At 44.0% G+C, this 22,007-nt stretch overlaps 26 non-coding genes across 26 annotated transcripts; all 26 read left to right on the forward strand.

The window, feature by feature from the left end:
- The first annotated feature begins 3,983 nt into the window (after positions 1-3,983).
- TRNAA-CGC (transfer RNA alanine (anticodon CGC)) lies at positions 3,984-4,055 on the forward strand. Its single transcript has one exon. It is a non-coding gene; the product is annotated as a tRNA-Ala (tRNA).
- A 153-nt stretch (positions 4,056-4,208) lies between these two features.
- On the forward strand, positions 4,209-4,280 carry TRNAA-UGC (transfer RNA alanine (anticodon UGC)). The gene has a single exon. It is a non-coding gene; the product is annotated as a tRNA-Ala (tRNA).
- Positions 4,281-4,447: 167 nt separating this feature from the next.
- Positions 4,448-4,519, forward strand: TRNAA-UGC (transfer RNA alanine (anticodon UGC)). Its single transcript has one exon. It is a non-coding gene; the product is annotated as a tRNA-Ala (tRNA).
- Positions 4,520-5,830: 1,311 nt separating this feature from the next.
- TRNAA-UGC (transfer RNA alanine (anticodon UGC)) lies at positions 5,831-5,902 on the forward strand. The gene has a single exon. It is a non-coding gene; the product is annotated as a tRNA-Ala (tRNA).
- Positions 5,903-6,132: 230 nt separating this feature from the next.
- TRNAA-CGC (transfer RNA alanine (anticodon CGC)) lies at positions 6,133-6,204 on the forward strand. Its single transcript has one exon. It is a non-coding gene; the product is annotated as a tRNA-Ala (tRNA).
- Positions 6,205-6,355: 151 nt separating this feature from the next.
- TRNAA-UGC (transfer RNA alanine (anticodon UGC)) lies at positions 6,356-6,427 on the forward strand. The gene has a single exon. It is a non-coding gene; the product is annotated as a tRNA-Ala (tRNA).
- A 177-nt stretch (positions 6,428-6,604) lies between these two features.
- Positions 6,605-6,676, forward strand: TRNAA-UGC (transfer RNA alanine (anticodon UGC)). The gene has a single exon. It is a non-coding gene; the product is annotated as a tRNA-Ala (tRNA).
- A 1,306-nt stretch (positions 6,677-7,982) lies between these two features.
- TRNAA-UGC (transfer RNA alanine (anticodon UGC)) lies at positions 7,983-8,054 on the forward strand. The gene has a single exon. It is a non-coding gene; the product is annotated as a tRNA-Ala (tRNA).
- A 230-nt stretch (positions 8,055-8,284) lies between these two features.
- On the forward strand, positions 8,285-8,356 carry TRNAA-CGC (transfer RNA alanine (anticodon CGC)). Its single transcript has one exon. It is a non-coding gene; the product is annotated as a tRNA-Ala (tRNA).
- A 151-nt stretch (positions 8,357-8,507) lies between these two features.
- Positions 8,508-8,579, forward strand: TRNAA-UGC (transfer RNA alanine (anticodon UGC)). Its single transcript has one exon. It is a non-coding gene; the product is annotated as a tRNA-Ala (tRNA).
- Positions 8,580-10,114: 1,535 nt separating this feature from the next.
- On the forward strand, positions 10,115-10,186 carry TRNAA-UGC (transfer RNA alanine (anticodon UGC)). Its single transcript has one exon. It is a non-coding gene; the product is annotated as a tRNA-Ala (tRNA).
- Positions 10,187-10,416: 230 nt separating this feature from the next.
- On the forward strand, positions 10,417-10,488 carry TRNAA-CGC (transfer RNA alanine (anticodon CGC)). Its single transcript has one exon. It is a non-coding gene; the product is annotated as a tRNA-Ala (tRNA).
- A 1,780-nt stretch (positions 10,489-12,268) lies between these two features.
- TRNAA-UGC (transfer RNA alanine (anticodon UGC)) lies at positions 12,269-12,340 on the forward strand. The gene has a single exon. It is a non-coding gene; the product is annotated as a tRNA-Ala (tRNA).
- Positions 12,341-12,570: 230 nt separating this feature from the next.
- TRNAA-CGC (transfer RNA alanine (anticodon CGC)) lies at positions 12,571-12,642 on the forward strand. Its single transcript has one exon. It is a non-coding gene; the product is annotated as a tRNA-Ala (tRNA).
- Positions 12,643-12,793: 151 nt separating this feature from the next.
- TRNAA-UGC (transfer RNA alanine (anticodon UGC)) lies at positions 12,794-12,865 on the forward strand. Its single transcript has one exon. It is a non-coding gene; the product is annotated as a tRNA-Ala (tRNA).
- Positions 12,866-14,406: 1,541 nt separating this feature from the next.
- TRNAA-UGC (transfer RNA alanine (anticodon UGC)) lies at positions 14,407-14,478 on the forward strand. The gene has a single exon. It is a non-coding gene; the product is annotated as a tRNA-Ala (tRNA).
- A 230-nt stretch (positions 14,479-14,708) lies between these two features.
- Positions 14,709-14,780, forward strand: TRNAA-CGC (transfer RNA alanine (anticodon CGC)). The gene has a single exon. It is a non-coding gene; the product is annotated as a tRNA-Ala (tRNA).
- A 152-nt stretch (positions 14,781-14,932) lies between these two features.
- TRNAA-UGC (transfer RNA alanine (anticodon UGC)) lies at positions 14,933-15,004 on the forward strand. Its single transcript has one exon. It is a non-coding gene; the product is annotated as a tRNA-Ala (tRNA).
- Positions 15,005-16,542: 1,538 nt separating this feature from the next.
- TRNAA-UGC (transfer RNA alanine (anticodon UGC)) lies at positions 16,543-16,614 on the forward strand. The gene has a single exon. It is a non-coding gene; the product is annotated as a tRNA-Ala (tRNA).
- A 230-nt stretch (positions 16,615-16,844) lies between these two features.
- TRNAA-CGC (transfer RNA alanine (anticodon CGC)) lies at positions 16,845-16,916 on the forward strand. The gene has a single exon. It is a non-coding gene; the product is annotated as a tRNA-Ala (tRNA).
- Positions 16,917-17,067: 151 nt separating this feature from the next.
- Positions 17,068-17,139, forward strand: TRNAA-UGC (transfer RNA alanine (anticodon UGC)). The gene has a single exon. It is a non-coding gene; the product is annotated as a tRNA-Ala (tRNA).
- Positions 17,140-18,675: 1,536 nt separating this feature from the next.
- Positions 18,676-18,747, forward strand: TRNAA-UGC (transfer RNA alanine (anticodon UGC)). The gene has a single exon. It is a non-coding gene; the product is annotated as a tRNA-Ala (tRNA).
- A 230-nt stretch (positions 18,748-18,977) lies between these two features.
- On the forward strand, positions 18,978-19,049 carry TRNAA-CGC (transfer RNA alanine (anticodon CGC)). Its single transcript has one exon. It is a non-coding gene; the product is annotated as a tRNA-Ala (tRNA).
- Positions 19,050-19,200: 151 nt separating this feature from the next.
- TRNAA-UGC (transfer RNA alanine (anticodon UGC)) lies at positions 19,201-19,272 on the forward strand. Its single transcript has one exon. It is a non-coding gene; the product is annotated as a tRNA-Ala (tRNA).
- A 1,536-nt stretch (positions 19,273-20,808) lies between these two features.
- Positions 20,809-20,880, forward strand: TRNAA-UGC (transfer RNA alanine (anticodon UGC)). The gene has a single exon. It is a non-coding gene; the product is annotated as a tRNA-Ala (tRNA).
- A 230-nt stretch (positions 20,881-21,110) lies between these two features.
- On the forward strand, positions 21,111-21,182 carry TRNAA-CGC (transfer RNA alanine (anticodon CGC)). Its single transcript has one exon. It is a non-coding gene; the product is annotated as a tRNA-Ala (tRNA).
- The last annotated feature ends 825 nt before the right edge of the window (positions 21,183-22,007 follow it).

Genomic DNA, 22,007 nt, shown 5'->3' on the forward strand with positions numbered 1-22,007 from the left:
TTTTTTATAAGATTTAATGGATCCTTCTGTCCCATGAAACAGATATTGTAGGGGTGTCATTTCTATTGATTTTGCTGTTATCCTCTCTATCCATTTAGCCACTCCCTCCCAAAAAATCCTAATTTTTGGGCAGTCCCACCATATGTGAAGGTATGTCCCCTTATCCTTACATCCTCTCCAGCAATGCCCATCCGCTGTTGGGTATATCTCTGCTATTCTGGCTGGGGTTCGGTACCATCTAGCTATAAACTTATATGACATTTCTTGTATTGCTGCGCTTATTGATGTCTCATGCGTCATTTCCATAAGTTTTTTTATTTGTGTTGGTCTAAATGTGCATCTTAGTTCTTTCTCCCACTCTCTTATAAAGTAAGGAATTGTGCTACTTTGTTCACTAAGAACTAATTTATACATCTGGGATAGCAAGTTATTTGGTTTTTCTATTTTCATACACATCTTCTCATATGTCGTAAGGGAGCTCAGAGGTCTTACTTGGGGTTCTAATTTATTAAAAAAATCTCTCATTTGGTAATATCTCCATCTTGACATGTATATTTCTCCTTGTGATGATATTAATTCTGTTAAGGGGAGTAAACTTCCTAATGGAGCGTATCTTAGGCACCTTGTATTTCCCCCTGAGCCCCAAGAACCTAATGCTCCCTTTTCTTCCCCCGGTGGAAACCATGGATATCCCCCTAATGGGGCCAGTGGTGATGTACGTGGGGCATATTTTCCATTTTTGTTCATTCTGTCCCATACTGCTAACGTATTCCGTGTTAGTGGTGATGTCCACTTTGCTAAAGCTCTATTCGTGGCCTGTATCCATGGGGCCCCTGCTAGATTTCTGCCCGCCATGCTTTCTTCTACCGAAACCCATGCCTTATTTAAGGAGTCATGGCACCAGTTTAATATTCGTACCATAGACATTGCTTTATAATACATAAAGACATCTGGAAGCCCTATTCCACCTTCCTTCTTATTTCTACGCAGGATATCATATGCTATTCTAGGGTTTTTATCGTTCCATATAAAGGATATAAACATTTTACGTATTCTCTTAAAAAAGACCTGAGGCACTGCTATAGGTACAGTATTTAAGATATATATTATTCTAGGTAATATATTCATTTTCAGAGTGTTTATCCTTCCAAACCATGTCAGTGAATAACCCTTCCACCTATTTAGATCTTTAGTTATTTCTGTTATTAGAGTTCCATAATTAAGTTCATATAAAGATTTAGCCTCCGCCGTAATATGTACTCCTAAATAATATAATGATTTTTTTTCCCATTTAAATGGAAGGTTATCCTTCATTACCATTGTCATCAATGGGGGTACATGACAGGGTAATATTATAGATTTTTCCATGTTTATTTTAAAATTGGACATTTTCCCATATCTCTGGACCTCCTCCATTAGTGCCATTATTGATCCCTGTGGTTCTGAAAGATAGAATAGTAGGTCATCAGCATATGCTGATACCTTATGCTCCTCAGATCCTATTCTTATCCCTTTTATTCTCTTATTTTCTCTCACCCTGCACAGAAATGGTTCCAGAGTCAAGGCAAATAGTATTGGGGACAGGGGGCACCCCTGTCTTGTGCCATTTCGTATATCGAAGCATCCTGATAGAGTACCATTTACCTTCACTCTTGCCCTGGGTTTGGCATATAGGGCTTCTATCCATCCCATCATTCGGTCTCCCATACCTATTGCTCTCAGCACTTCTTTCATGAAGTCCCAGTCCACTCTATCAAATGCCTTTTCGGCATCCATTGATAGTATTGTCCTGGGTAATCTATCTGGGCCATTTTGCATCCAATAAAGTATATGTAAGGCTCGAATGGTGTTATCTTTGGTTTCTCTGCCTTTCATGAAACCCGTTTGGTCACGATGGACCAATTGTGTTACCTCTTCTTGTATTCTAGTCGCTATGATTTTTGCCATTAATTTAGTATCTGAATTAAGCAATGATATGGGTCTATAATTAGCACATTCCTGTGGATCCTTCCCTGGTTTCGGTAAAACTGTTATGTATGCTAGCAGTGCTTCTGAGGACATTGTATTATAGGCAGTAATATTATTGAAATATCTACACAAAGGTATTTCTAAAATTTGGGCAAACTTTTTATAGTATGCATTAGTTAACCCATCGGGTCCTGGGCTCTTCCCCCTCGGCAGGTTCTCAATTGCTATTCTTATTTCCTCTTTAGTTATTGGTTCTTCTAATTTTTCTATTATCCTGGAGGGGAACATTGATATTGTAGAACTACGGATATAATCTCTAATTTCTTCTATCCTCTCCCTATCTTCCGCCTGCTCCAGCATGGGTTGGATATTATATAGCTTCTTATAAAATTGTTGAAATTCCTTTGCTATTAATTTTGTGTCTTTTACTTGTTTATTATTCACTCTAATTTCATGTACGTGGGATAATTCCCTCTTTTTTTTTAGTTGTCTAGCTAATAATCGGCCACATTTATTCCCATGCTCATAACATCTGTGTGTTATAAATCTATATTTATCCCTGGCCCTTCTATCCAGACACCTGGAGAGCTCCTCCCTCATGATTCCCAGCTGCCTGGCATCTTCTGGTTCGCAAGTACTCTTATGTTTGTTCTCTAATTCCTTTATTCTTTCCAACTGATCTTCTATCTCTTTTCTTTTTTCCCTCTTTACTCGCGTTCCATGTGCTATTAGTTCTCCTCTAACTACCGCTTTGTGGGCTTCCCACACAGTTTGCTCCGATACTTCTTCTGACGTATTTAAATCAAAATACTCTTCTAATTTATGTTGGAGGTCCTCTAGTATTATTTTATCATCCAGTAATGACTCGTTTAGTCTCCACATTCGTTCCTTGTGACCCGCGTATATAGGGGAGATCACCGCCACCACCGGGGCATGATCCGAGATCGTTATTGGCTTTATATTTACTGCTTTTACATGTTCTAAATAATATTGATCTACCAAAATCCAGTCTAACCTGGAGTAGGTGTTATGGCTCTTTGAGTAGTAACTGTAATTTTTTTTTTCTCCGTTTAATGCCCTCCAACTATCTACCAAGTGTGAGGATTGAAATAATTTTTTTTACATGTTTAAGTGCTCTAAATGATAGTGGTGTTTTCCCTGTGGTTGTATCTAGTTTAGTGTCAACAATAACATTAAAATCCCCTCCAAGAATCAAAAACCCTTCCCTAAATTTTTCTAACGCTTTTAGTGTTTTTCCCAGGAAATCGACTGTGTGTGTGTTTGGGGCATATATTGAAGCGAATGTGTACCCTTGTCCCTGCAGTGTTCCTTTAATAAAAAGGTACCTCCCTTCTGGGTCTGTGTTCACTACTATGGATATCAGAGGACACGTGTTTCCAAAGGCTATCGATACTCCTCTAGCTCTCGCAATGGGCGATACTGCATGAAACCACTGATTGTATGGGAATAACGGTAGCCTTGGTACGGATCCTGACGTGAAGTGTGTTTCCTGTAGATATACTATATCTACAGCTTGATGATTTAATTCCTGCCAAAGACGGCCCCTTTTTTGAGGTGAGCACAGTCCCCTTACATTATAAGTCATTATTTTTAAAGCTTTAGCCATTCTTTTAATCTACGTAAGTATGTACCATTCTTAATCTGTTGCTGCGCTTCTCGTGTTCCCCGCCTCCATGTACACCTGTGGTAAAAACTTCAAAAAAAATTCCATTCTGACCCCATCCACAACTTAACACTTTACTTTGTAAAATGCTGGCATCTCCATTTACCGTACGCCAAGGGAAACGGCCACCCCTCATCTGCTGCAACCCAGGCATGTGCACACACATGGGAAACATTTGGCAAAAACAACCCTTACATAAACATGCCTGGCCGCACCCTCCAAAGTCATTAGCATGTAAGGGTGGAGGAGACAACCAGGAATTCTTCCCTTTGTTCCTCTCTATCTGCATTTTCAACTCACAAGGATCAAAGGTCTGCGCCTGAGTAGTAAGGGGGATGTAGCTCAGTGGTAGAGCGCACGCTTCGCATGTGTGAGGTCCCGGGTTCAACCCCCGGCATCTCCATTCTTTATCTTAAAACCGAGTCTAGTTACCATGTAGCGCATGCTGAGTGGCCTAACTATCCCCACAAAGTGCAAAATACTGCTGAGAACTTTACTCTAAAGTCAAACTTCACCCCCCCCCCCAAAAAAAGGCACAGACTCAGGCAAACAAGATGGGGATGTAGCTCAGTGGAAGAGCGCACGCTTTGCATGTGTGAGGTCCTGGGTTCAATCCCCGGCATCTCCATTCTTTATCATAAAGCCGAGTCTAGTATCTATGCAGCGCATGCTGACTTGACTAATTATCCCCACAAAGTGCAAAATCCTGCTGAGAACTTTTCTCTAAAGTCAAACTTTCTCCCCCCCCCCCCAAAAAAAAAAAAAAAAAAAGGCACAGAAGGGCAAGCACAAGATGGGGATGTAGCTCAGTGGTAGAGCGCACGCTTTGCATGTGTGAAGCCCCAGGTTCAATTCCCAGCATCTCCAGCCATTGCCTTAAACAGATATCAGTTGGGGTGATTGCAACTAGTTTCAAAACCCTGCCCACAGCTTTGTTGGGTACTGTCAAAATGGGTGGCAGTAGTAAGGAAGGCTTTTCTTGGAAGCATGCTAATGAACTTGTAGTTGACATTGGCTGTCTGTTTAAGGGTATATCCAGTTTCGTTAGAAAATAAGTAAAAGTAATAGTAATATTGTATATACAATTGTAACACAAGCCATATTGTCACTTATTTTAAAAAAAATGATCTTTCCTTTTCAATTGGCAGCGCTGTCATTTTCTGTAAAATTCAATGCAATATGGCAACCTAGAGGCGTTCCGTACACAATTGGTGTACAGAACGGCCCCCAGAGATTTCACTTCCTGTTTGTGTGATTGGCTCACTGATTTTCCCAGAAGTCTTGCCTTAGATACAAGTCAGATTTTAGGCATCCTCTGCAAGAAAAAATGTCAGATTTGGTGAGATGCTCCTAAATGGTTAAGTACTTCTCAAGGACTGCAGGTCCTGTTATTCTTCTCACTAGAGCCCTGCAAGTGCATCAGCTGCTCAAAAGTGAAGAATAAAAAAATCACTCCCATTTCAAATCAGTCCTGCACAAGACATGATCTAACAAAAAGCTATTCATTCAGAGAAGTAACAGGTAGGACTCTGCAACAAAACGTGTTAAAATTCTTGCAATGTCCATTGATCACCCAGAGGGGATTGGTTTTTTTTCCTCAATAAAAGAGGAGTCCTCCCTGCATAAGTTGTGCCCTGAAGATGTAGTTTAATGGTGTCATTTGTTGAACTGTACGCATAGGCTATAGTAGAGGAAATCTTCACATTCCTGTGTCAGCGGTTTCTTATTATGTTGACACGTGAGGCTATTAGGCATGGCTTTGCATGGGTTAATGCATGACCTCTATCTGCAGTGTGAGACCTGACACCTCCTGAGAAGAAACTTCATTTCGAAAAAGTCCTGCCTCTCTCAGACTAGTGCTCATGCAGGTGAGAGCCACACAGTAATTAGATGTGACACAGACACAAAGAGAGGTCACTTATGCAGCTGGGAGATGATGTGTTGTCAGCTAACTGACAAACACAATTCGGACATAAATGGTTTTTTTTTGGCTCTTGAAGGCTGAAAGTCCTTCCTGGAAGAAAAAAAATGAAAGCGTGGTTGGTTTTGGGAAGTGAAGGAGGCCCTGAGTACTGGTAGTGGAACACAGATGTGAAGGCCAGGTGCCGGGTTAAAGGATGCAACATCGTTTAGAGCTTTTTGGGGGGCGAAAAAGGCACAGGCGCTACCACAAGGTAAGGGGATGTAGCTCAGTGGTAGAGTGCACGCTTTGCATGTGTGAGGCCCCGGGTTCAATCCCTGGCATCTCCATTTACCGTACGCCAAGGGAAACGGCCACCCCTCATCTGCTGCAACCCAGGCATGTGCACACACATGGGAAACATTTGGCAAAAACAACCCTTACATAAACATGCCTGGCCACACCCTCCAAAGTCATTAGCATGTAAGGGTGGAGGAGACAACCAGGAATACTTCCCTTTGTTCCTCTCTATCTGCATTTTAAACTCATAAGGATCAAAGGTCTGCTCCTGAGTAGTAAGGGGGATGTAGCTCAGTGGTAGAGCGCACGCTTCGCATGTGTGAGGTCCCGGGTTCAACCCCCGGCATCTCCATTCTTTATCTTAAAACCGAGTCTAGTTACCATGTAGCGCATGCTGAGTGGCCTAACTATCCCCACAAAGTGCAAAATACTGCTGAGAACTTTACTCTAAAGTCAAACTTCACCCCCCTCAAAAAAAAGGCACAGAGGCAGCCAAACAAGATGGGGATGTAGCTAAGTGGTAGAGCGCGCGCTTTGCATGTGTGAGGTCCCAGGTTCAATCCCCGGCATCTCCATTCTTTATCTTAAAGCCGAGTCTAGTATCTATGCAGCGCATGCTGACTTGACTAATTATTCCCCACATAGTGCAAAATCCTGCTGAGAACTTTTCTCTAAAGTCAAACTTTCTCCCCCCCCGCCCCGCCCCCCCCCCCAAACAAAAAAAAAAAGGCACAGAAGGGCAAGCACAAGATGGGGATGTAGCTCAGTGGTAGAGCGCACGCTTTGCATGTGTGAAGCCCCAGGTTCAATTCCCAGCATCTCCATCCTTTGCCTTAAACAGATATCAGTTGGGGTGATTGCAACTAGTTTCAAAACCCTGCCCACAGCTTTGTTGGGTACTGTCAAAATGGGTGGCAGTAGTAAGGAAGGCTTTTCTTGGAAGCATGCTAATGAACTTGTAGTTGACATTGGCTGTCTGTTTAAGGGTATATCCAGTTTCGTTAGAAAATAAGTAAAAGTAATATTGTATATACAATTGTAACACAAGCCATATTGTCACTTATTTAAAAAAAAAATGATCTTTCCTTTTCAATTGGCAGCGCTGTCATTTTCTGTAAAATTCAATGCAATATGGCAACCTAGAGGCGTTCCGTACACAATTGGTGTACAGAACGGCCCCCAGAGATTTCACTTCCTGTTTGTGTGATTGGCTCACTGATTTTCCCAGAAGTCTTGCCTTAGATACAAGTCAGATTTTAGGCATCCTCTGCAAGAAAAAATGTCAGATTTGGTGAGATGCTCCTAAATGGTTAAGTACTTCTCAAGGACTGCAGGTCCTGTTATTCTTCTCACTAGAGCCCTGCAAGTGCATCAGCTGCTCAAAAGTGAAGAATAAAAAAATCACTCCCATTTCAAATCAGTCCTGCACAAGACATGTTCTAACAAAAAGCTATTCATTCAGAGAAGAAACAGGTAGGACTCTGCAACAAAACATGTTAAAATTCTTGCAATGTCCATTGATCACCCAGAGGGGATTGGTTTTTTTTCCTCAATAAAAGAGGAGTCCTCCCTGCATAAGTTGTGCCCTGAAGATGTAGTTTAATGGTGTCATTTGTTGAGCTGTACGCATAGGCTATAGTAGAGGAAATCTTCACATTCCTGTGTCAGCGGTTTCTTATTGTGTTGACACGTGAGGCTATTAGGCATGGCTTTGCATGGGTTAATGCATGACCTCTATCTGCAGTGTGAGACCTGACACCTCCTGAGAAGAAACTTCATTTCGAAAAAGTCCTGCCTCTCTCAGACTAGTGCTCATGCAGGTGAGAGCCACACAGTAATTAGATGTGACACAGACACAAAGAGAGGTCACTTATGCAGCTGGGAGATGATGTGTTGTCAGCTAACTGACAAACACAATTCGGACATAAATGGTTTTTTTTTGGCTCTTGAAGGCTGAAAGTCCTTCCTGGAAGAAAAAAAATGAAAGCGTGGTTGGTTTTGGGAAGTGAAGGAGGCCCTGAGTACTGGTAGTGGAAGACAGATGTGAAGGCCAGGTGCCGGGTTAAAGGATGCAACATCGTTTAGAGCTTTTTGGGGGGCGAAAAAGGCACAGGCGCTACCACAAGGTAAGGGAATGTAGCTCAGTGGTAGAGCGCACGCTTTGCATGTGTGAGGCCCCGGGTTCAATCCCTGGCATCTCCATTTACCGTACGCCAAGGGAAACGGCCACCCCTCATCTGCTACAACCCAGGCATGTGCACACACATGGGAAACATTTGGCAAAAACAACCCTTACATAAACATGCCTGGCCACACCCTCCAAAGTCATTAGCATGTAAGGGTGGAGGAGACAACCAGGAATTCTGCCCTTTGTTCCTCTCTATCTGCATTTTCAACTCACAAGGATCAAAGTTCTGCACCTGAGTAGTAAGGGGGATGTAGCTCAGTGGTAGAGCGCACGCATCGCATGTGTGAGGTCCCGGGTTCAACCCCCGGCATCTCCATTCTTTATCTTAAAACCGAGTCTAGTTACCATGTAGCGCATGCTGAGTGGCCTAACTATCCCCACAAAGTGCAAAATACTGCTGAGAATTTTACTCTAAAGTCAAACTTCACCCCCCCCAAAAAAAAGGCACAGACTCAGGCAAACAAGATGGGGATGTAGCTCAGTGGTAGAGCGCGCGCTTTGCATGTGTGAGGTCCTGGGTTCAATCCCGGGCATCTCCATTCTTTATCTTAAAGCCGAGCCTAGTATCTATGCAGCGCATGCTGACTTGACTAATTATCCCCACAAAGTGCAAAATCCTGCTGAGAACTTTTCTCTAAAGTCAAACTTTCTCCCCCCCCAAACAAAAAAAAAAAAGGCACAGAAGGGCAAGCACAAGATGGGGATGTAGCTCAGTGGTACAGCGCACGCTTTGCATGGGTGAAGCCCCAGGTTCAATTCCCAGCATCTCCAGCCTTCGCCTTAAACAGATATCAGTTGGGGTGATTGCAACTAGTTTCAAAACCCTGCCCACAGCTTTGCTGGGTACTGTCAAAATGGGTGGCAGTAGCAAGGAAGGCTTTTCTTAGAAGCATGCTAATGAACTTGTAGTTGACATTGGCTGTCTGTTTAAGGGTATGTCCAGTTTCGTTAGAAAATAAGTAAAAGTAATATTGTATATACAATTGTAACACAAGCCATATTGTCACTTATTTAAAAAAAATGATCTTTCCTTTTCAATTGGCAGCGCTGTCATTTTCTGTAAAATTCAATGCAATATGGCAACCTAGAGGCGTTCCGTACACAATTGGTGTACAGAACGGCCCCCAGAGATTTCACTTCCTGTTTGTGTGATTGGCTCACTGATTTTCCCAGAAGTCTTGCCTTAGATACAAGTCAGATTTTAGGCATCCTCTGCAAGAAAAAATGTCAGATTTGGTGAGATGCTCCTAAATGGTTAAGTACTTCTCAAGGACTGCAGGTCCTGTTATTCTTCTCACTAGAGCCCTGCAAGTGCATCAGCTGCTCAAAAGTGAAGAATAAAAAATCACTCCCATTTCAAATCAGTCCTGCACAAGACATGATCTAACAAAAAGCTATTCATTCAGAGAAGAAACAGGTAGGACTCTGCAACAAAACGTGTTAAAATTCTTGCAATGTCCATTGATCACCCAGAGGGGATTGGTTTTTTTTCCTCAATAAAAGAGGAGTCCTCCCTGAATAAGTTGTGCCCTGAAGATGTAGTTTAATGGTGTCATTTGTTGAACTGTACGCATAGGCTATAGTAGAGGAAATCTTCACATTCCTGTGTCAGCGGTTTCTTATTGTGTTGACACGTGAGGCTATTAGGCATGGCTTTGCATGGGTTAATGCATGACCTCTATCTGCAGTGTGAGACCTGACACCTCCTGAGAAGAAACTTCATTTCGAAAAAGTCCTGCCTCTCTCAGACTAGTGCTCATGCAGGTGAGAGCCACACAGTAATTAGATGTGACACAGACACAAAGAGAAGTCACTTATGCAGCTGGGAGATGATGTGTTGTCAGCTAACTGACAAACACAATTCGGACATAAATGGTTTTTTTTTGGCTCTTGAAGGCTGAAAGTCCTTCCTGGAAGAAAAAAAATGAAAGCGTGGTTGGTTTTGGGAAGTGAAGGAGGCCCTGAGTACTGGTAGTGGAACACAGATGTGAAGGCCAGGTGCCGGGTTAAAGGATGCAACATCGTTTAGAGCTTTTTGGGGGGCGAAAAAGGCACAGGCGCTACCACAAGGTAAGGGGATGTAGCTCAGTGGTAGAGCGCACGCTTTGCATGTGTGAGGCCCCGGGTTCAATCCCTGGCATCTCCATTTACCGTACGCCGAGGGAAACGGCCACTCCTCATCTGCTGTAACCCAGGCATGTGCACACACATGGGAAACATTTGGCAAAAACAACCCTTACATAAACATGCCTGGCCGCACCCTCCAAAGTCATTAGCATGTCAGGGTGGAGGAGACAACCAGGAATTCTTCCCTTTGTTCCTCTCTATCTGCATTTTCAACTCACAAGGATCAAAGGTCTGCACCTGAGTAGTAAGGGGGATGTAGCTCAGTGGTAGAGCGCACGCTTCGCATGTGTGAGGTCCCGGGTTCAACCCCCGGCATCTCCGCTCTTTATCTTAAAACCGAGTCTAGTTACCATGTAGCGCATGCTGAGTGGCCTAACTATCCCCACAAAGTGCAAAATACTGCTGAGAACTTTACTCTAAAGTCAAACTTCACCCCCCCCAAAAAAAAGGCACAGACTCAGGCAAACAAGATGGGGATGTAGCTCAGTGGTAGAGCGCGCGCTTTGCATGTGTGAGATCCCGGATTCTATCGCCGGCATCTCCATTCTTTATCTTAAAGCCGAGTCTAGTATCTATGCAGCGCATGCTGACTTGTCTAATTATCCCCACAAAGTGCAAAATCCTGCTGAGAACTTTTCTCTAAAGTCAAACTTTCTCCCCCCCCCAAAAAAAAAAAAAAAAAAAAAAAAAAAGGCACAGAAGGGCAAGTGCAAGATGGGGATGTAGCTCAGTGGTAGAGCGCACGCTTTGCATGTGTGAAGCCCCAAGTTCAATTCCCAGCATCTCCAGCCTTCGCCTTAAACAGATATCAGTTGGGGTGATTGCAACTAGTTTCAAAACCCTGCCCACAGCTTTGCTGGGTACTGTCAAAATGGGTGGCAGTAGTAAGGAAGGCTTTTCTTGGAAGCATGCTAATGAACTTGTAGTTGACATTGGCTGTCTGTTTAAGGGTATGTCCAGTTTCGTTAGAAAATAAGTAAAAGTAATATTGTATATACAATTGTAACACAAGCCATATTGTCACTTATTTTAAAAAAAATGATCTTTCCTTTTCAATTGGCAGCGCTGTCATTTTCTGTAAAATTCAATGCAATATGGCAACCTAGAGGCGTTCCGTACACAATTGGTGTACAGAACGGCCCCCAGAGATTTCACTTCCTGTTTGTGTGATTGGCTCACTGATTTTCCCAGAAGTCTTGCCTTAGATACAAGTCAGATTTTAGGCATCCTCTGCAAGAAAAAATGTCAGATTTGGTGAGATGCTCCTAAATGGTTAAGTACTTCTCAAGGACTGCAGGTCCTGTTATTCTTTTCACTAGAGCCCTGCAAGTGCATCAGCTGCTCAAAAGTGAAGAATAAAAAAATCACTCCCATTTCAAATCAGTCCTGCACAAGACATGATCTAACAAAAAGCTATTCATTCAGAGAAGAAACAGGTAGGACTCTGCAACAAAACGTGTTAAAATTCTTGCAATGTCCATTGATCACCCAGAGGGGATTGGTTTTTTTTCCTCAATAAAAGAGGAGTCCTCCCTGCATAAGTTGTGCCCTGAAGATGTAGTTTAATGGTGTCATTTGTTGAACTGTACGCATAGGCTATAGTAGAGGAAATCTTCACATTCCTGTGTCAGCGGTTTCTTATTGTGTTGACACGTGAGGCTATTAGGCATGGCTTTGCATGGGTTAATGCATGACCTCTATCTGCAATGTGAGACCTGACACCTCCTGAGAAGAAACTTCATTTCGAAAAAGTCCTGCCTCTCTCAGACTAGTGCTCATGCAGGTGAGAGCCACACAGTAATTAGCTGTGACGCTGTGACACAGACACAAAGAGAGGTCACTTATGCAGCTGGGAGATGATGTGTTGTCAGCTAACTGACAAACACAATTCGGACATAAATGGGTTTTTTTTTGGTCTTGAAGGCTGAAAGTCCTTCCTGGAAGAAAAAAAATGAAAGCGTGGTTGGTTTTGGGAAGTGAAGGAGGCCCTGAGTACTGGTAGTGGAACACAGATGTGAAGGCCAGGTGCCGGGTTAAAGGATGCAACATCGTTTAGAGCTTTTTGGGGGGCGAAAAAGGCACAGGCGCTACCACAAGGTAAGGGGATGTAGCTCAGTGGTAGAGCGCACGCTTTGCATGTGTGAGGCCCCGGGTTCAATCCCTGGCATCTCCATTTACCGTACGCCAGGGGAAACGGCCACCCCTCATCTGCTGCAACCCAGGCATGTGCACACACATGGGAAACATTTGGCAAAAACAACCCTTACATAAACATGCCTGGCCGCACCCTCCAAAGTCATTAGCATGTGAGGGTGAAGGAGCCAACCAGGAATTCTGCCCTTTGTTCCTCTCTATCTGCATTTTCAACTCACAAGGATCAAAGGTATGCTCCTGAGTTGTAAGGGGGATGTAGCTCAGTGGTAGAGCACACGCTTCGCATGTGTGAGGTCCCGGGTTCAACCCCCGGCATCTCCATTCTTTATCTTAAAACCGAGTCTAGTTACCATGTAGCGCATGCTGAGTGGCCTAACTATCCCCACAAAGTGCAAAATACTGCTGAGAACTTTACTCTAAAGTCAAACTTCACCCCCCTCAAAAAAAAGGCACAGAGTCAGCCAAGCAAGATGGGGATGTAGCTCAGTGGTAGAGCGCGCGCTTTGCATGTGTGAGGTCCCGGGTTCAATTCCTGGCATCTCCATTCTTTATCTTAAAGCCGAGTCTAGTATCTATGCAGCGCATGCTGACTTGACTAATTATCCCCACAAAGTGCAAAATCCTGCTGAGAACTTTTCTCTAAAGTCAAACTTTCTCCCCCCCCCCCCCCCAAAAAAAAAAAAAGGCACAGAAGGGCAAGTGCAAGATGGGGATGTAGCTCAGTGGTAGAGCGCATGCTTTGCATGTGTGAAGCCCCAGGTTCAATTCCCAGCATCTCCAGCCTTCGCCTTAAACAGATATCAGTTGGGGTGATTGCAACTAGTTTCAAAACCCTGCCCACAGCTTTGCTGGGTACTGTCAAAATGGGTGGCAGTAGTAAGGAAGGCTTTTCTTGGAAGCATGCTAATGAACTTGTAGTTGACATTGGCTGTCTGTTTAAGGGTATGTCCAGTTTCGTTAGAAAATAAGTAAAAGTAATATTGTATATACAATTGTAACACAAGCCATATTGTCACTTATTTAAAAAAAAAAGATCTTTCCTTTTCAATTGGCAGCGCTGTCATTTTCTGTAAAATTCAATGCAATATGGCAACCTAGAGGCGTTCCGTACACAATTGGTGTACAGAACGGCCCCCAGAGATTTCACTTCCTGTTTGTGTGATTGGCTCACTGATTTTCCCAGAAGTCTTGCCTTAGATACAAGTCAGATTTTAGGCATCCTCTGCAAGAAAAAATGTCAGATTTGGTGAGATGCTCCTAAATGGTTAAGTACTTCTCAAGGACTGCAGGTCCTGTTATTCTTCTCACTAGAGCCCTGCAAGTGCATCAGCTGCTCAAAAGTGAAGAATAAAAAAATCACTCCCATTTCAAATCAGTCCTGCACAAGACATGTTCTAACAAAAAGCTATTCATTCAGAGAAGAAACAGGTAGGACTCTGCAACAAAACGTGTTAAAATTCTTGCAATGTCCATTGATCACCCAGAGGGGATTGGTTTTTTTTCCTCAATAAAAGAGGAGTCCTCCCTGCATAAGTTGTGCCCTGAAGATGTAGTTTAATGGTGTCATTTGTTGAGCTGTACGCATAGGCTATAGTAGAGGAAATCTTCACATTCCTGTGTCAGCGGTTTCTTATTGTGTTGACACGTGAGGCTATTAGGCATGGCTTTGCATGGGTTAATGCATGACCTCTATCTGCAGTGTGAGACCTGACACCTCCTGAGAAGAAACTTCATTTCGAAAAAGTCCTGCCTCTCTCAGACTAGTGCTCATGCAGGTGAGAGCCACACAGTAATTAGATGTGACACAGACACAAAGAGAGGTCACTTATGCAGCTGGGAGATGATGTGTTGTCAGCTAACTGACAAACACAATTCGGACATAAATGGTTTTTTTTTGGCTCTTGAAGGCTGAAAGTCCTTCCTGGAAGAAAAAAAATGAAAGCGTGGTTGGTTTTGGGAAGTGAAGGAGGCCCTGAGTACTGGTAGTGGAACACAGATGTGAAGGCCAGGTGCCGGGTTAAAGGATGCAACATCGTTTAGAGCTTTTTGGGGGGCGAAAAAGGCACAGGCGCTACCACAAGGTAAGGGGATGTAGCTCAGTGGTAGAGCGCACGCTTTGCATGTGTGAGGCCCCGGGTTCAATCCCTGGCATCTCCATTTACCGTACGCCAAGGGAAACGGCCACCCCTCATCTGCTACAACCCAGGCATGTGCACACACATGGGAAACATTTGGCAAAAACAACCCTTACATAAACATGCCTGGCCACACCCTCCAAAGTCATTAGCATGTAAGGGTGGAGGAGACAACCAGGAATTCTGCCCTTTGTTCCTCTCTATCTGCATTTTCAACTCACAAGGATCAAAGTTCTGCACCTGAGTAGTAAGGGGGATGTAGCTCAGTGGTAGAGCGCACGCATCGCATGTGTGAGGTCCCGGGTTCAACCCCCGGCATCTCCATTCTTTATCTTAAAACCGAGTCTAGTTACCATGTAGCGCATGCTGAGTGGCCTAACTATCCCCACAAAGTGCAAAATACTGCTGAGAACTTTACTCTAAAGTCAAACTTCACCCCCCCCCAAAAAAAAGGCACAGACTCAGGCAAACAAGATGGGGATGTAGCTCAGTGGTAGAGCGCGCGCTTTGCATGTGTGAGGTCCTGGGTTCAATCCCCGGCATCTCCATTCTTTATCTTAAAGCCGAGCCTAGTATCTATGCAGCGCATGCTGACTTGACTAATTATCCCCACAAAGTGCAAAATCCTGCTGAGAACTTTTCTCTAAAGTCAAACTTTCTCCCCCCCCCAAACAAAAAAAAAAAAGGCACAGAAGGGCAAGCACAAGATGGGGATGTAGCTCAGTGGTACAGCGCACGCTTTGCATGGGTGAAGCCCCAGGTTCAATTCCCAGCATCTCCAGCCTTCGCCTTAAACAGATATCAGTTGGGGTGATTGCAACTAGTTTCAAAACCCTGCCCACAGCTTTGCTGGGTACTGTCAAAATGGGTGGCAGTAGTAAGGAAGGCTTTTCTTGGAAGCATGCTAATGAACTTGTAGTTGACATTGGCTGTCTGTTTAAGGGTATGTCCAGTTTCGTTAGAAAATAAGTAAAAGTAATATTGTATATACAATTGTAACACAAGCCATATTGTCACTTATTTAAAAAAAAAAGATCTTTCCTTTTCAATTGGCAGCGCTGTCATTTTCTGTAAAATTCAATGCAATATGGCAACCTAGAGGCGTTCCGTACACAATTGGTGTACAGAACGGCCCCCAGAGATTTCACTTCCTGTTTGTGTGATTGGCTCACTGATTTTCCCAGAAGTCTTGCCTTAGATACAAGTCAGATTTTAGGCATCCTCTGCAAGAAAAAATGTCAGATTTGGTGAGATGCTCCTAAATGGTTAAGTACTTCTCAAGGACTGCAGGTCCTGTTATTCTTCTCACTAGAGCCCTGCAAGTGCATCAGCTGCTCAAAAGTGAAGAATAAAAAAATCACTCCCATTTCAAATCAGTCCTGCACAAGACATGTTCTAACAAAAAGCTATTCATTCAGAGAAGAAACAGGTAGGACTCTGCAACAAAACGTGTTAAAATTCTTGCAATGTCCATTGATCACCCAGAGGGGATTGGTTTTTTTTCCTCAATAAAAGAGGAGTCCTCCCTGCATAAGTTGTGCCCTGAAGATGTAGTTTAATGGTGTCATTTGTTGAGCTGTACGCATAGGCTATAGTAGAGGAAATCTTCACATTCCTGTGTCAGCGGTTTCTTATTGTGTTGACACGTGAGGCTATTAGGCATGGCTTTGCATGGGTTAATGCATGACCTCTATCTGCAGTGTGAGACCTGACACCTCCTGAGAAGAAACTTCATTTCGAAAAAGTCCTGCCTCTCTCAGACTAGTGCTCATGCAGGTGAGAGCCACACAGTAATTAGATGTGACACAGACACAAAGAGAGGTCACTTATGCAGCTGGGAGATGATGTGTTGTCAGCTAACTGACAAACACAATTCGGACATAAATGGTTTTTTTTTGGCTCTTGAAGGCTGAAAGTCCTTCCTGGAAGAAAAAAAATGAAAGCGTGGTTGGTTTTGGGAAGTGAAGGAGGCCCTGAGTACTGGTAGTGGAACACAGATGTGAAGGCCAGGTGCCGGGTTAAAGGATGCAACATCGTTTAGAGCTTTTTGGGGGGCGAAAAAGGCACAGGCGCTACCACAAGGTAAGGGGATGTAGCTCAGTGGTAGAGCGCACGCTTTGCATGTGTGAGGCCCCGGGTTCAATCCCTGGCATCTCCATTTACCGTACGCCAAGGGAAACGGCCACCCCTCATCTGCTACAACCCAGGCATGTGCACACACATGGGAAACATTTGGCAAAAACAACCCTTACATAAACATGCCTGGCCACACCCTCCAAAGTCATTAGCATGTAAGGGTGGAGGAGACAACCAGGAATTCTGCCCTTTGTTCCTCTCTATCTGCATTTTCAACTCACAAGGATCAAAGTTCTGCACCTGAGTAGTAAGGGGGATGTAGCTCAGTGGTAGAGCGCACGCATCGCATGTGTGAGGTCCCGGGTTCAACCCCCGGCATCTCCATTCTTTATCTTAAAACCGAGTCTAGTTACCATGTAGCGCATGCTGAGTGGCCTAACTATCCCCACAAAGTGCAAAATACTGCTGAGAACTTTACTCTAAAGTCAAACTTCACCCCCCCCAAAAAAAAGGCACAGACTCAGGCAAACAAGATGGGGATGTAGCTCAGTGGTAGAGCGCGCGCTTTGCATGTGTGAGGTCCTGGGTTCAATCCCCGGCATCTCCATTCTTTATCTTAAAGCCGAGCCTAGTATCTATGCAGCGCATGCTGACTTGACTAATTATCCCCACAAAGTGCAAAATCCTGCTGAGAACTTTTCTCTAAAGTCAAACTTTCTCCCCCCCCCAAACAAAAAAAAAAAAGGCACAGAAGGGCAAGCACAAGATGGGGATGTAGCTCAGTGGTACAGCGCACGCTTTGCATGGGTGAAGCCCCAGGTTCAATTCCCAGCATCTCCAGCCTTCGCCTTAAACAGATATCAGTTGGGGTGATTGCAACTAGTTTCAAAACCCTGCCCACAGCTTTGCTGGGTACTGTCAAAATGGGTGGCAGTAGCAAGGAAGGCTTTTCTTAGAAGCATGCTAATGAACTTGTAGTTGACATTGGCTGTCTGTTTAAGGGTATGTCCAGTTTCGTTAGAAAATAAGTAAAAGTAATATTGTATATACAATTGTAACACAAGCCATATTGTCACTTATTTAAAAAAAATGATCTTTCCTTTTCAATTGGCAGCGCTGTCATTTTCTGTAAAATTCAATGCAATATGGCAACCTAGAGGCGTTCCGTACACAATTGGTGTACAGAACGGCCCCCAGAGATTTCACTTCCTGTTTGTGTGATTGGCTCACTGATTTTCCCAGAAGTCTTGCCTTAGATACAAGTCAGATTTTAGGCATCCTCTGCAAGAAAAAATGTCAGATTTGGTGAGATGCTCCTAAATGGTTAAGTACTTCTCAAGGACTGCAGGTCCTGTTATTCTTCTCACTAGAGCCCTGCAAGTGCATCAGCTGCTCAAAAGTGAAGAATAAAAAATCACTCCCATTTCAAATCAGTCCTGCACAAGACATGATCTAACAAAAAGCTATTCATTCAGAGAAGAAACAGGTAGGACTCTGCAACAAAACGTGTTAAAATTCTTGCAATGTCCATTGATCACCCAGAGGGGATTGGTTTTTTTTCCTCAATAAAAGAGGAGTCCTCCCTGAATAAGTTGTGCCCTGAAGATGTAGTTTAATGGTGTCATTTGTTGAACTGTACGCATAGGCTATAGTAGAGGAAATCTTCACATTCCTGTGTCAGCGGTTTCTTATTGTGTTGACACGTGAGGCTATTAGGCATGGCTTTGCATGGGTTAATGCATGACCTCTATCTGCAGTGTGAGACCTGACACCTCCTGAGAAGAAACTTCATTTCGAAAAAGTCCTGCCTCTCTCAGACTAGTGCTCATGCAGGTGAGAGCCACACAGTAATTAGATGTGACACAGACACAAAGAGAAGTCACTTATGTAGCTGGGAGATGATGTGTTGTCAGCTAACTGACAAACACAATTCGGACATAAATGGTTTTTTTTTGGCTCTTGAAGGCTGAAAGTCCTTCCTGGAAGAAAAAAAATGAAAGCGTGGTTGGTTTTGGGAAGTGAAGGAGGCCCTGAGTACTGGTAGTGGAACACAGATGTGAAGGCCAGGTGCCGGGTTAAAGGATGCAACATCGTTTAGAGCTTTTTGGGGGGCGAAAAAGGCACAGGCGCTACCACAAGGTAAGGGGATGTAGCTCAGTGGTAGAGCGCACGCTTTGCATGTGTGAGGCCACGGGTTCAATCCCTGGCATCTCCATTTACCGTACGCCGAGGGAAACGGCCACTCCTCATCTGCTGTAACCCAGGCATGTGCACACACATGGGAAACATTTGGCAAAAACAACCCTTACATAAACATGCCTGGCCGCACCCTCCAAAGTCATTAGCATGTCAGGGTGGAGGAGACAACCAGGAATTCTTCCCTTTGTTCCTCTCTATCTGCATTTTCAACTCACAAGGATCAAAGGTCTGCACCTGAGTAGTAAGGGGGATGTAGCTCAGTGGTAGAGCGCACGCTTCGCATGTGTGAGGTCCCGGGTTCAACCCCCGGCATCTCCGCTCTTTATCTTAAAACCGAGTCTAGTTACCATGTAGCGCATGCTGAGTGGCCTAACTATCCCCACAAAGTGCAAAATACTGCTGAGAACTTTACTCTAAAGTCAAACTTCACCCCCCCCCAAAAAAAGGCACAGACTCAGGCAAACAAGATGGGGATGTAGCTCAGTGGTAGAGCGCGCGCTTTGCATGTGTGAGGTCCTGGGTTCAATCCCCGGCATCTCCATTCTTTATCTTAAAGCCGAGCCTAGTATCTATGCAGCGCATGCTGACTTGACTAATTATCCCCACAAAGTGCAAAATCCTGCTGAGAACTTTTCTCTAAAGTCAAACTTTCTCCCCCCCCCAAACAAAAAAAAAAAAGGCACAGAAGGGCAAGCACAAGATGGGGATGTAGCTCAGTGGTACAGCGCACGCTTTGCATGGGTGAAGCCCCAGGTTCAATTCCCAGCATCTCCAGCCTTCGCCTTAAACAGATATCAGTTGGGGTGATTGCAACTAGTTTCAAAACCCTGCCCACAGCTTTGCTGGGTACTGTCAAAATGGGTGGCAGTAGCAAGGAAGGCTTTTCTTAGAAGCATGCTAATGAACTTGTAGTTGACATTGGCTGTCTGTTTAAGGGTATGTCCAGTTTCGTTAGAAAATAAGTAAAAGTAATATTGTATATACAATTGTAACACAAGCCATATTGTCACTTATTTAAAAAAAATGATCTTTCCTTTTCAATTGGCAGCGCTGTCATTTTCTGTAAAATTCAATGCAATATGGCAACCTAGAGGCGTTCCGTACACAATTGGTGTACAGAACGGCCCCCAGAGATTTCACTTCCTGTTTGTGTGATTGGCTCACTGATTTTCCCAGAAGTCTTGCCTTAGATACAAGTCAGATTTTAGGCATCCTCTGCAAGAAAAAATGTCAGATTTGGTGAGATGCTCCTAAATGGTTAAGTACTTCTCAAGGACTGCAGGTCCTGTTATTCTTCTCACTAGAGCCCTGCAAGTGCATCAGCTGCTCAAAAGTGAAGAATAAAAAATCACTCCCATTTCAAATCAGTCCTGCACAAGACATGATCTAACAAAAAGCTATTCATTCAGAGAAGAAACAGGTAGGACTCTGCAACAAAACGTGTTAAAATTCTTGCAATGTCCATTGATCACCCAGAGGGGATTGGTTTTTTTTCCTCAATAAAAGAGGAGTCCTCCCTGAATAAGTTGTGCCCTGAAGATGTAGTTTAATGGTGTCATTTGTTGAACTGTACGCATAGGCTATAGTAGAGGAAATCTTCACATTCCTGTGTCAGCGGTTTCTTATTGTGTTGACACGTGAGGCTATTAGGCATGGCTTTGCATGGGTTAATGCATGACCTCTATCTGCAGTGTGAGACCTGACACCTCCTGAGAAGAAACTTCATTTCGAAAAAGTCCTGCCTCTCTCAGACTAGTGCTCATGCAGGTGAGAGCCACACAGTAATTAGATGTGACATAGACACAAAGAGAAGTCACTTATGCAGCTGGGAGATGATGTGTTGTCAGCTAACTGACAAACACAATTCGGACATAAATGGTTTTTTTTTGGCTCTTGAAGGCTGAAAGTCCTTCCTGGAAGAAAAAAAATGAAAGCGTGGTTGGTTTTGGGAAGTGAAGGAGGCCCTGAGTACTGGTAGTGGAACACAGATGTGAAGGCCAGGTGCCGGGTTAAAGGATGCAACATCGTTTAGAGCTTTTTGGGGGGCGAAAAAGGCACAGGCGCTACCACAAGGTAAGGGGATGTAGCTCAGTGGTAGAGCGCACGCTTTGCATGTGTGAGGCCACGGGTTCAATCCCTGGCATCTCCATTTACCGTACGCCGAGGGAAACGGCCACTCCTCATCTGCTGTAACCCAGGCATGTGCACACACATGGGAAACATTTGGCAAAAACAACCCTTACATAAACATGCCTGGCCGCACCCTCCAAAGTCATTAGCATGTCAGGGTGGAGGAGACAACCAGGAATTCTTCCCTTTGTTCCTCTCTATCTGCATTTTCAACTCACAAGGATCAAAGGTCTGCACCTGAGTAGTAAGGGGGATGTAGCTCAGTGGTAGAGCGCACGCTTCGCATGTGTGAGGTCCCGGGTTCAACCCCCGGCATCTCCGCTCTTTATCTTAAAACCGAGTCTAGTTACCATGTAGCGCATGCTGAGTGGCCTAACTATCCCCACAAAGTGCAAAATACTGCTGAGAACTTTACTCTAAAGTCAAACTTCACCCCCCCCAAAAAAAAGGCACAGACTCAGGCAAACAAGATGGGGATGTAGCTCAGTGGTAGAGCGCGCGCTTTGCATGTGTGAGATCCCGGATTCTATCCCCGGCATCTCCATTCTTTATCTTAAAGCCGAGTCTATTATCTATGCAGCGCATGCTGACTTGTCTAATTATCCCCACAAAGTGCAAAATCCTGCTGAGAACTTTTCTCTAAAGTCAAACTTTCTCCCCCCCCCAAAAAAAAAAAAAAAAAAAAAAAAAGGCACAGAAGGGCAAGTGCAAGATAGGGATGTAGCTCAGTGGTAGAGCGCACGCTTTGCATGTGTGAAGCCCCAAGTTCAATTCCCAGCATCTCCAGCCTTCGCCTTAAACAGATATCAGTTGGGGTGATTGCAACTAGTTTCAAAACCCTGCCCACAGCTTTGCTGGGTACTGTCAAAATGGGTGGCAGTAGTAAGGAAGGCTTTTCTTGGAAGCATGCTAATGAACTTGTAGTTGACATTGGCTGTCTGTTTAAGGGTATGTCCAGTTTCGTTAGAAAATAAGTAAAAGTAATATTGTATATACAATTGTAACACAAGCCATATTGTCACTTATTTTAAAAAAAATGATCTTTCCTTTTCAATTGGCAGCGCTGTCATTTTCTGTAAAATTCAATGCAATATGGCAACCTAGAGGCGTTCCGTACACAATTGGTGTACAGAACGGCCCCCAGAG

This window comes from Lithobates pipiens, unplaced genomic scaffold (genome assembly GCF_037356315.1).
Source record: "Lithobates pipiens isolate NorthernLeopardFrog02 unplaced genomic scaffold, aLitPip1_a1.2 Scaffold_23, whole genome shotgun sequence".
NCBI classification, from domain to species: Eukaryota; Metazoa; Chordata; class Amphibia; order Anura; family Ranidae; genus Lithobates; species Lithobates pipiens.